This window comes from Lissotriton vulgaris, chromosome 2_1, assembly GCF_964263255.1.
Source record: "Lissotriton vulgaris chromosome 2_1, aLisVul1.2, whole genome shotgun sequence".
NCBI lineage: Eukaryota > Metazoa > Chordata > Amphibia > Caudata > Salamandridae > Lissotriton > Lissotriton vulgaris.
In genome coordinates, this window is record NC_141687.1 from 880710883 (window position 1) to 880723632 (window position 12750).

Consider the following 12750-nt stretch of genomic DNA (forward strand, 5'->3'; position numbering starts at 1 on the left):
ATGCTAACTGTGGGATGGTTTGCATTTGAAATACATTTTATAATAAATTGCACCACCAGTATATTTTAAGATTTACTTTTGATTTAGTTATAAATCATTACATTATTTTTTGGAGTATTATTGTCCTGATTTGTAAGCCCATTATTTAGACAAGTATATATATTGCAATTTGACCTGCTCATCAGCACCATGTAGCAAAACAAAATGGACTTATCGACATCATAGAGCAACACACAGTGGACTCATCAGCACTGCTCAGAAGGGCAGGCAGTGGATTTCTCATCATCCTGGCACCTCTCTCACACTTGGCGATTTGTCACAGACAATATGCTCCTCAGTTTATTGACACAGCACATGCTCAAGTCTCATTAACCAAAAGCACCATTGACCAGGTAATACTTCTCATTCAATGCAGACTTGACGGTGCCAAAGGCGACCTTAAAACTGCCTTCCAATCCCTGTCTTATCCCGTATGGACTGTGGAAATGGATTCCTGACTTGTCTCTTCCCAAAACTGACATCATCGATTAAAGTGGTCTTTCATGCCGCAGCACACAGCAACAGTTGACCATCCAACTCCCCTGCTCAATTCACTTCAATGGTTCCCACAGGAAGCAAGATGTCCCTTCAAGAAACCTGCCTAAAATACAGGGTGATGCCCTCAAACTGACCTCCGCGCATCGTCAACAATCTGAAGGAAATTTAGAAGCAAAGGAAATCTGATGCTAAATGTCATTGTGTTCAACATAAACAAGACTCACAACAGAACCTTTTCTCAAGTCTTCTTAAAAAATTTATTATCCTAACAATAGAAATAGGTCTGGCAGTATAATCCTTTTTAAGAGCCCACCGAAAGATCACCTCTTTAAAAGCCAACAGATAGGTCTGTTCCCTGATTCGGTCGTCTCTCCTCATTGTCTGCGCGGACATCCTATCTGTTTACCTCAATCTGTTCTCCATCCTAGACTAAGGATTAATTTCTATCAACATTTCCATTTTAATTTTCGCCTACACTCCGAGACCCTTATTCCGCGTTGCTCGGTACAGAAGCGAAGGATAAAGTCACTTGAGAATTTGCTAATATTGTGCCGTAAAACCACCCCAGTACCATGCAATTACGCATAATGGAGAATTACCATGTGGGCCTGATATTTCAGTCATAAAATCATTCAAAATTCCCAATACTGTGGAGTTTTAGGCATACATTTACTGCCTGCTCCGAGAAGATGATAAATGTGTATGTGGAGCAATGGGTGGGGTGAGAACTAAGAAGGAGGGTAGGGGAACATGGGAGGGAGGGAAAGGTGTTCTCTGGCAGGGAGTATCAGTATGTGAATCCCCTACCAAAAAAGGGGTATTAATCTTGGCTGCTGCAGCTTAAGCCTCATGCGCCTTTACCACGCAGGAAAAGGTACTGTAAAGTTGGGTGTGGTTCTCCCACACCTGAAAAACGCCCCCTTGGAATCAGGTAGGGCATATTTCCATGATGTATTTGAGCTCCCCCTGACTGGTACTGAGGGCCTTAGACTGCATTTGTAGGCGTTTGTTACTCCCTCCCCCCACACTGTAAGTGTACTTTTTCACTTCATCACGTCCCCCCACCTAAAGCTGCCTTTCCCTCCTGACATGTATTACTTCATCACTGGGCGGGGAATGCACTTGGATCACTGTCAAACCATGTATTAGGCAGAATGTCTCCTTGCTGCGCCTTTCCAACCAAGTCTGATCTGACTCATTGCTGCCTGCCTCCCTCCCAGGAGATCCCTCTTCATCCTTTTATGTGGGGCTCTGCTGCCTCTCCTCTGCGGACCCACTCTATCCTTCACAAACCCTCTAATAAGTGTCATGTAGTGTTATTTTATGTTTTGTCAGTTTTATGAGCATCAACTTTATCTAATAAATAGTATTATTAATAATAGTAGCAGTGGCAATCTTAAGAAGAACAATAATAATACCAGTGATGATGAAAATAATGATAATAATATTTGGAAGTAATAGTGTAGTAGAAATAGTGCCAGCGGCTGTATAGTAATAGTAGCGGTAGTGGTAATAACTGACAGTGACTACCCATGGTACAGTGTGTCACTTGCAGTGCTTAAATTGTTACAAAAACAACAAATATTCAGAACCCCAAAGTTTCTCTGAGGGCCCCTCCCTCATCGCCGCTGAATGCCAGGGTTTCAAAATACCAACACTGCTTTGTCTTCATTCCACCTCATGCCTGTCTTTAGGTGGCACATGGCACTCAGCCTTTTAGAAGACACAATTTGTCTCTTTAGGAAGAACACATTGTACAGCCCTATCTCTTTTAGAGGGACAAAACACACAGCCTGGTCTCCTTAAGAGGGACACAGAACACAACCTGGTCTCCTTAAGACGCACACAGGCTGGTCTCCTTAAGAGGGACACAGAACACAACCTGGTCTCCTTAAGACGCACACAGGCTGGTCTCCTTAAAAGGGACACAGCACACAGCCTGGCCTATTTGGGGGGACACCTTGCACAGCCTGGTTTCTTCAGGAGGGGCGCGGCACTCCGCCTGGCCGCTTTAGGGCGCACACACTGCACAGTGAGGTCTTGCAGGGAGGGCATAGCACACACCTGGTCTCACTGGGTAGGGCCCCGTCAGCTCTCGGAGGGGGGCACAGTGCTCCGGGGCATGTGTAGGTCACACTGTGGCCTCTTTGGTAGGGCACACTCCGGCTCTGAGAGGGCAGAGCCTACCAGGCGGCCTCGTTGATAGGTCGCAGTGCTCAGTGTGGTGTGTTTGTGAGTGGCACACCGCAGAGTGGCCCTGTCTAGAGGCGGCTGTGCTCTCTGTCAGAGGCACATAGACTGAGACGCGAGTCGCCCACATTGTGACCTCTTTGGGGGGTCACAGCCTCGGCCTATCGAAGAAGCGCTCTGTTTTTCGAGGGTATATAGCTCTCCACCCCCCCCCCCCCCCCCCCCCTGCCATGAGGGGCCAGGCTGACATCTCACTGAAGGGGCACAGCAGATAGTGCTCGGCAGCGGCGCAGCACGGATACTCCCCAACCCTTCACTAGCTGGAGTCCTTGTTCGTCTTTCACTTCCTGAAACATTGTTTCTTAGAACTCCTCTTGCCGTTGACATGCGCATAGTCTGATTGCTGTAGCGTGATCACAGCGCCCACTAGCGGCTGCCAGGGCGAACTCTCGTCATTGCCCGTCTGAAGGGTGTCTGCACAGTACCTGTCAGTCTCAGCCTGGCAGAAGTATGTTTGTGTGTCTGTGTGTGAACGGGGACGAGCGGGGGCAGCAGCTGGTGTTATAGGTAACTGCAGGGACCCCCGAGAGCGCCTTGTGTCATAAGCAGAAGGCAAAGAGCACCAAGCAGCCCCCAGAGATAGTGCTACAACGCACAACTACTGCCTGCATGCGCGCTACTTAAACGGCAACGCGCTTTTTTTTCTTCTTTAGAGTGCGTTACAAAAAAATATGTCACAATGTGTGGTGCGCACCACACAGCCCTGCAGCTGTGGGTTTGGAGGCTGTGCAAATTGAGAGGGAAAGTGTCTTTTTGTAGCATCAAGTCTGCTGTGATTGTGGCTTATGGTGTCATTAAGGCGTTGCGCTGCCACACTTTCACCGGGTCCTTGTGTTTTCTTGTGTGAACTCCGATGGGCCGCTCCCACCCTCCCTGGCCCATGCATGCTTTGCTTTCCTATATGAGGCGAGTGTTGGACGAGGAGACACACTGAAAGCGTTGTTTCCAAATCTGCAGCAGTTCGGAGTAGTTAAACTGCGCTCCGAAGCCAGCGCTTTGAAAACATTGTGCGTTTGTGTGTTGTCGTGTTCCGGGCTTCGGTGTGTGCGTTGTTTGTGTCGGTATATATATACTTTGTCTTATGTTTTCCCATTTTGGTGTAGTGTGAGGTATATGTCTGTTGTGAATTTTGCGTAGATGGGAGCTAACGAGTCTGGATATGTGTGTGTGTTATTATGACCGTATATCTTTTTGAGGTGGGGCCGCTCGTACTTGGGTGTGTGTATGTGTAATTTGTGTGCATATAAGACCCTGGGAGTCGTTGTTTTGCCACATCGGGCTAAGCGTTGTCCTACGGATATTGCCATGTGTGCTCGTGTCTGTTCTGCGCATTTTGTGCATAGGAGTATACTCCTGTGACTGTGGGAGCTATGCTTATAAATGTATAGTTAATAGTTAGATAGCGAGTTGTCTGCTAGATTTAACATATCTACTTGTGTATCGCTGCACGCTAGCCGCGTGTATTTATTTGTTTATTATGTGACAGATATGCGAATGTATAGTTCCGTTCCAGTTTTTCTTGGGAATTTATGCCAATGTACACGTTAAAGTGCGTGCGTGTGTTTTTATGTGCGTGTGTGATATATGGTAGCATATGCGGTGCGTGTGTTACATTTGTGATTGGGTGTTATACGGCACTGGCAGCACAGTGGCACGAGCGGGCGTGGGCACGTCGGCGAGAAATACGGCATTCTGTTAGTTAACGGTGCATAATTGTAGGAGACGAGATGTTGACTAAACGACTCTGTCGATCTGGTGCTCTCCGCTTCCCCTGAAAATCACGCACATGGATGCTATGTATTGTTATATTAATTATTATTAGCGGCATTATAATAATTATCGTTATTAATATAATAATAATTATTGTTGTTGTTATTGCAATCTTTATTATTATTGATACAATTACTACCACTGTAATTATTACTATTATTATTGCAGTAATAATTGTACTATTACAGCTATACAACCTCAGCCTTTATCCGTAATAAAATGATTGCCACCGTTATTATCATTGCCTCTATCTAGTCCAGTTACTCTTGTTCATTTTTGTTGAGTACTATAAATATGAGTATTTTTATTTTACATAGAATCGTAAATAATTAGAGAGCTTCACTGTCCCTATCAATCATGTCAATATTCGTGAACTAATCGCAATTATCGAATAACACGAGCAGTAACCTACTCAATGTGCTGTGTTGCCGTTTTATTTCCGGTATTTAGGATCGAATCTTTTGTGACTTGCTTTTCAAAGCTAACAGTCGTCGCTGGCGTTTTAATCCATTCAGTTCCGTTGACCGTGATGGAGCTCGCCGTCCTTGACGCTCATTAATGCAGCTGGTGTTTGGGCGGGAGAGTCCGCGGAGTTGGACCGCGTAACCTGCGCACATTACTGAGGCGCTTAAAGGTCTCGTGGGGTGGCGGGAGGGGGAAGGCGCAGCTGTAGGTACATCCGGGCAGGCGACGCTATGCCCCCATCCCCCTCACCCCCCATCCCCCGTCCCCCGTCCCCCGTTCCCCCGTCCCCCGTTCTCCTCAGCTGCTGAAGATGGCGCACCTGCGCTCAGTTCGTCACGAGGCCCGGATGTGCACCTGAATCATGGACACAGGTCGGGGTGCACACCTGTCCGGGCTCGTGATCGGATGCCCCGCCCCTCCTTCAATAGTATGCGGCGAGGGCCCCGGACAATTAATTTATTCATCGTCATGGGTTTTTGACTGGAGCCTGGAGGGTAATCCCGCCCCTGTCCCCTCTCACCACCACCTCACAGTGGCTGAAGGGGCCTGCATTACGCCCAAGGCATATGGCGGCTCTTGCCAATAGAATCCTTTGATGAATGGAAAAGGTTAACACTGAATTTGCAGTGATACACGCTCCATGGTAGGAGTGCAGGAATGTCTTTACATCGACCATCCACAAAACAGCCCCCGCATATACCACAAAGACCCTCCTTCTCAGGCCGTGCAGGCGTGAGAGGTGCTGTGACAAGTCCACCAGGTCAAATTCTCCAGGTAAGGAAGACATCTGCAGCAGGGCTGGCTTCAGAGTAGTGTGACCGGTGCATCAGCACCTGGCGCTGAGCACTGTGTGTAGGAATAATGTACGAGTTTAAAAGCACCTGATGCAGTTCCTTTTGTGTCCACAAGCTTTAAGGTAACAATAAAAATGTAATGATAACTCTGGTTATTAATGTTCCTGCTTAAGAGAGATCAGAGATTTTTTTCTAGTGACAGTTTTGTCTCTTCAGCTGCAAGGAACGTTTACCATGCAGATCACAGAGCTGTATTTTACGTGGACAGCTCACTGGGTTACTACTTTTGTCAGAGATCCTTTTCTTACTTGTGGTTCATAAGTTACAATCCTAGTATAGCACAGTGGCCTATGAACTGTCATCAAAGAACTTCGTGGAAACTACATGGTTTAGGTTAGAACCTTATGTTTTCCCCCCAGTCTTCATTATCCCAATGTTGCTAAACTGGTTTCTTTGGGTGGAAATACATTCTTATTAGTAAATTGACCCAAAACACTTAGGTGCCTTTTAAATCCTGAGTTTGTACTTGCCCAATTCACCCTCTCTTAAAATATACTGCCTACTAGTATCTAATGACAAGTGATTCCTGCACTTTATAATCCTTGTGATCTTTTGCAACATTTCCTGTAGACTCATTTACACACGTATGATTCATTGTCTCTGAATATATATTGAAGACATATTTTATGTACTTCTGTGTTCAAGTGACGGTAAGTACCTGTCTGTAACACCTTGCAAGATATACACGTGTAACCTATTTGATCGCCATGTACAATGTCACTGTTGATGAACATGCGCCATGTAATACATGACCAACAAGTGACAAGAATCATACTGGTAACACTCCTTATAATATACTCATGTAAAACCCAAAATAACCTACACCGGCAACACTAGGCTTGATCTCTATCCTCCTCCACCTCTCTTCCCTGCCAAATGCATCTTTCTCCAATTGGCCCATACCTTACAAATACACACCTCAATCAGCCAAGACCATCCCAGCCCCTTCCAATACCAAACCTGCCTTTCTGAACAAGGAATGCGCACAAGTTAACCTACAACCCATATCTGACCTCATAAACTGCTCCTTTGCCTCAGAACCAGCTCATTCCTCAAACATGAGCTCTTTGGACACTCTTGAAGAAACACTCTGTGGATCACTACCTTATTTTGATTTACAAGCTCTTGCCAGGTCTACCGAGATGCTAGAACAGTTGTCTGTCCATCGCTTACAACATTTCCTCTAAACCACATCTGCAAACATTTTCCAATATGGGTCCGACTGAGGCACATAGACTACCCGTATGAGAGTCTGTAGTTTGAGAAGCACCGAGCATCATGCTAGCCTACACCACACTGACAGCTGTGAGCCCCTTAGATGGGGACCTGAGTGCTCGCCCACTCAAAACCCATGCACAAGCTGCTAGTCCAAGTTGTCTAAGGACCACAATGGAAGACCACTCCAGATCCAAGCAAGAGTTGCTAGCCCTAGTGGACTCATAAGCACAGTGCCATCCCACTCCAGGCCCGTGCATGAGCTGCTAGCCCCAGCAGACTGAGGACCACACTGAAAGCCTGCACCAGACATACACATGAGCTGCAATCCTGAGTAGGCCTGGGACCGCCATGCAACCCAACACCAGACCAATGCATGAGCTGCAATCCCGAGTAGGCCTGGGACCGCCATGCAACCCAACACCAGGCCAATGCATGAGCTGCTCACCCAAGCAGACTGAGGGACATGGTGCTGGAGCACCCTTCCCCACAGTGGATATCCCACAGGGCTGGAGTTTCCGCTGGATCTCATTGGTAGTATTAAGGACAGGCCATTAGTATCATGTCTCCGAATGGCATTTGATATTTTATTCACTCAACAGTTACACTCATTAGGATTGTTTTCCCTGACAGCGATAGGCCCACGAGGGCAGATATGAATGGCTCAAATGCCCTGGGCAAGCTGTCCCCCCTCCAAACCCAAATGCAATGACCATGAGCAGTGCAGAAGGGCATGTGAGTGGCCAGAACTTTTTACAAGGTGACTGAGAGGGAAGCGCAGCAGCTCAGAAGGTGGACTCCAAAATACTGTTATAGAAACACAGCTTTATTATTAGAGATGATAATGAGGAGAAAAGTGAGCACCTGCTGTGGACTGGCTCTAAACTAGCAAAGGACTGGCTTAAAGCCCAAAGCCGCTAATGTAGCAGACCAATCTGACTGACATTATTTGTACTGAATTAATGGGGTACATGGTGCCCCTTGGTAAGTGAGGGCACCACCCGGGTGCCAACAAGTTTCCGGAGTCCTTTGGGCACCCGAAGGGTGAGAGGTGTGAATGGGTGCAATGCCAGCACGAACCTAGGTCGCCTCACTCCAAAAGCTGCATTTCATGAGTAGCCTGCAGCAGCGACAGCCGCTACGAAGGAGGCTCCATAACATAAATCTTACCCTCTCAAGCGAGCAGGCCCTACTGCAGAGAAGACGGAAGGAAATCTGAAGATAAACCTCGCTTCCTGCCTACTTCTCCTTTTCTAGGCCTGCCTCGGCCTGACAAGCATCTCTCTGTGCGGAGGAAGAGATCGGCGATAATATGGGCGCGCGCCCTCTTGGAAACTGACGAATTGTGCAAGTCACACAGGACCGTTTGCAGTCATGCAACAGACGTGACGAGAGGAGGCGAGGAAAGCGAGCAGATAATGAAGAGGCCGCCGAACGCTGCGCTCTCAGCCTAACGTGCCGGCTCGTGCCGTGAGCCAGAGCCTGCGCGCAGCTGCGCAGCTCGTGCCAGGGAACCCTCGCGCTTTCAGAGGCGTTAATTGCACTCTGGTTAGGGTGACCGGAATTTTAAAGCAAAAAACCGGGACATTTCCAAAAAATAGGAGTACAATTTTACTTTAACCCAGTGCACAGAATGACAGTGCTCCTAAGCAGAAAATTACAGAAAAGGCTGTAAGAAAATACATAAAATGCCATTTTTTAAGCCAGTTGAATGCCTGTTAATTAAATTGCTTTCTCATAACAGCTAACTATCCCTGCTATGCAAAACATAAAAAAATACCTCCCACCCTTTTTAGATGATCCTCTAAAAAACCCAGCACATGAGCCTAATTTCCTGAAATCTGCCGGACAGCTCCTGGAAAACCGGGACTGTCGGGGCAAATCCGGGATGCCTGGTCACCCTAACTCTGGTTGCTATTTTTACTCACAGCGGTGAGTAAAAATCCAATCCCATTACACTAGATACTCTTCCTCTCATTGATATGAAATCCTTCTCAGAACTCCTTATCCGTGTCAAGTCTGGATCACCTGATGATATCTGTCCACCTCACATTTTTAGAGAGCTAGGCTTAGCTATCCCACAGGGCATCCTCTCTTTCCTAAATAAGTCACTTTCGCAGGGCAAGGTACCCAGTAGTTTTAAGAACTCACTGTTAATCCCCTTGTTAACCCTGCGCTCGTCATGAGGCACGGTTGAGCTGTGCTTATGACGAGCTGAGCTCGTCATGAACAATGGGGATTCAAAGCCTCCCAGCACAGGAGGGGAAAAGCCATAGCAGCCAAGTTGTTAAAGAAACCCAGTATTGACCCACATGATCTGACTAACTATAGGCCGATTTCTCTCTTGCCCTATCTATTCAAAATCTTGGAAGCCCAAGTTTCCTGCTGCCTGTCGAATTTCATCGAAAATTCGGCATATTTGGAGCCGAACCAGGCAGGCTTCCGTCCTTGTCACTCCACAGAGACTATGATTCTTGCAGTTCAAAACACTCTTAGATCTAATGCGGATAAGGATGCCCATCAGGCCCTTGTGCTCCTGGACCTGTCGGCCGCGTTCGACACGGTTGACTATTCCATTCTTGTCAACCGTGTCGAGCAGGCCGGCCTCAGAGGTTCCGCTTTGAGTTGGCTAACTTCCTTTATTACTGGGCGCACACAATCAGTGAGACTGGGGACCTTCACGGCTCCCAGAACCCGGTCCACCTGCGGGGTCCCGCAAGGATCCTCTCTGTCCCCTTTATTGTTTAACTTATATCTACGTCCATTATTATATTCTTTAAAAAAAAATTAAATTACCATTTTTAACTATGCGGACGATCTGCAACTTGTTTTCCCCTTAAACTCCGCAGATTCTGTGACTGAATTTCAGAACACATGGTTCACATTCAGAGGTGGATGACCCTGAATCACCTCAAACGGAACCCGGGCAAGACAGAATTGATCTTGCCCGGGAAAAGTGAACTCAGCTGGGGCATCCACTTTTGGCCACCTGACATGGGGGTTCCACCCATCAAATCCCTCACGGTCAAGAGCCTAGGGGTGACACTTAATGAAGATCTGTCACTCAAAGGTCAGGTAGGGGCGGTGGTATCCTCAAGTTTCTTTCAACTTAGAAAGATATAAAAAATTGCTCACCTTTTGACACACTCCGCACTTATCCAGGTAATTATAGCCCTTGTTCTGTCCCGACTGGATTTCTCAAATAGCCTTTACTTGGGACTTCCAGCGGGTCAGCTTAAAAGATTGCAGCTCGTTCAGAACCAGGCGGCCAGACTTATTTTTAAACAACCTAAATGGCAGTCTTTCAGACATGGCTTACAAATACTACACTGGCTGCCTGTGGCTCAAAGGGTTGAATTTACGGCAAGTTTTCATTATTTTCAAGGTTCTGCAGAGTAGGGGTCCCAAATTCATTAGGAAAATGGTACTCAAGTATGCCCCCTCACGTAACCTTCGTTCCGCTCACAAAGACTTGTTAGTTGTTCCTCGGTTTAGAAGGAAACGGCAGGGCGGGAGCTGATTCCACTTTTTAGCTGCTACCCTCTGGAACTCTTTACCACTGCCTTTAAGACAGTGTGAAGATCTTCTTACTTTTAGATCCTCTCTCAAAACGTGGTTATTCAGACCGGCTTATCCATAGAGTAGTGTGCTGAGTGTCCTATAGAGCATTGTGTTGTGTTTTCAATTCCAATAGCGCCATGAAGCCCATGGGCATACGAGCGCTTAAGAAATAAATATTAACATTAACATAACATAAGGTTGAACCTGAGATGTACTAAACTGAAGTTTGCAGTGGGGACAGTTGGGGATTTGCTGGTCGGTGGCGTGGCTCTGCGCTAGAGTACAGCTTGCATGCCTGGATGTTTATACTTGGGGGGCAGCTTACAACTGGGGGCCACTTATACCTGGGAAGGTTTGCACTCGGAGGGGCTGTTTGTAGACGGGGTGAAGATTGTGCTCATGGGATCAGCTTGTTCGAAGAGGTGATGCAATGTTATGTAACATGGATTTGTAGAGGGCAACCTTTCCACCCATGTGGGTATCCAAGACCTGAGTAGTAGCAGGCAATGCAAGAAGGTTCAGTTTGAGAGCCAGGTTTTCAGTTTCTTGCGGAACTCCATAAAAGACTTGGCTGTCCCAATGTGCAACGGGAGGTTGTTCCAGGATTTGGTCGACATGAAAGAGAACGTCCTGTCTCGCTTCTATGGACACTGCGGGAAGGGGTGTATTTCTTGCACCCCCATGTGTTACTTGCACTTGAGGGTTCTTCATACTCAGGGGTGAAGGTTTTTTTAGGGTGCAGCTTGAACGCAGCTGGAATGCCTACAGTCGAGTGTTACCTATACCTGGGTGCAGATTGTACCTGGGATACTGCTTGTACCAGGGTTGGATTGGGATAAAAAATCGGCCCGGGTACGCAAAAAAAGTGTCCCACGTTTGCTAACTGTCTTTCCGCAAAACACTGCTTCGGCAAAATGTTATTAAACAAAAAAAAGTGGAGGGCGTTAAAAAAAAAAATGCATAGATTAGTTTACACTGGTGAAACACACCTGAAAACAAGTGCGGCCATTTCTGCTCAAGCCCCTTGCTCCCGCTCAATCAGTATATATATTAATGGGCCGCCCCAGTGAGAGAAAAGGAGTGACACCTCTGCCCTTTGATAAAAGGGAAGTAATAGACGCCTATCTGCCTCCAGAAAGGCCACTCGGGCACCCACTGGGCCGCTGGCGGCATCTGAACAACGCAGAAACCACCCAAAGCGGCCACCGCAGACTGTTCAAAAAAGCACCCCACAGCTAGAACTGGACACCGGCCTCTTGGGCATTGTCCGAGTGCCCGCGTTATGAATCCGACTCTGGCTTGTACTCATGGTTCTTACTTACACTCAGGCTGTTGCTTGTGCTTGGGAGTTAGGTTTGCATGTAGGGTGCTGCTTCGGCACAGGACTGTCACTTTTATTCTGGATGTTACTAATATTGAGAGTGTCGTTTATACTCCAGGTATAGCTTGTACACTAGGGTGGAAAGTGTACACTGCCGTGTGAGTGGGGTTCATGGTGTGTATTTGTTATCAGCTGGTCACCTTTTGCACAGGAGTGCAGTGTGATCACAGAGGCGCATTTCATGCATTTTATACACAAAGTGCAGTTTGTAGTTGAGGTGTTGCCTGTGCTCGCCAGAGGGCTCAGCTACCACTTCAACTGATATTTGTGGGTCACAGCTCGAATCGTGGCACTCTCAATGCAGCCTTCCACCATTTATTGGTCATTAAAGGAGTGACTTTGCATGAGGAAACAGTCACATCTGTTATATACAGTAATTAGGATATGTGGCATGAAGAGCCATATGAAGGCAGGCTCTCGCTATAATTATTCAGGGTTGCATCTTTTACTTTTGGTAGGATCTTGTACTCAGGAGTACAACCTGTCCTCCTGGGTACAGTAACTATCACCAGTGCAGTTTGTCCACGGGGTGCAGCATGTGCTCGGGATGTAACTTGTACACAAGGCTGCTCATGGGTCAACTTGTGCTCAGGTGAGTTACAAGTGACACCTCTTATACTCAGGGATGTTTCTTCTACGCAGGGGCCTTGCTTATTGTTAGGAGAAGCGAGTACTTAGGGGCACTCTCTGTATGTGTAAAAGGAGTGCAACTAACTT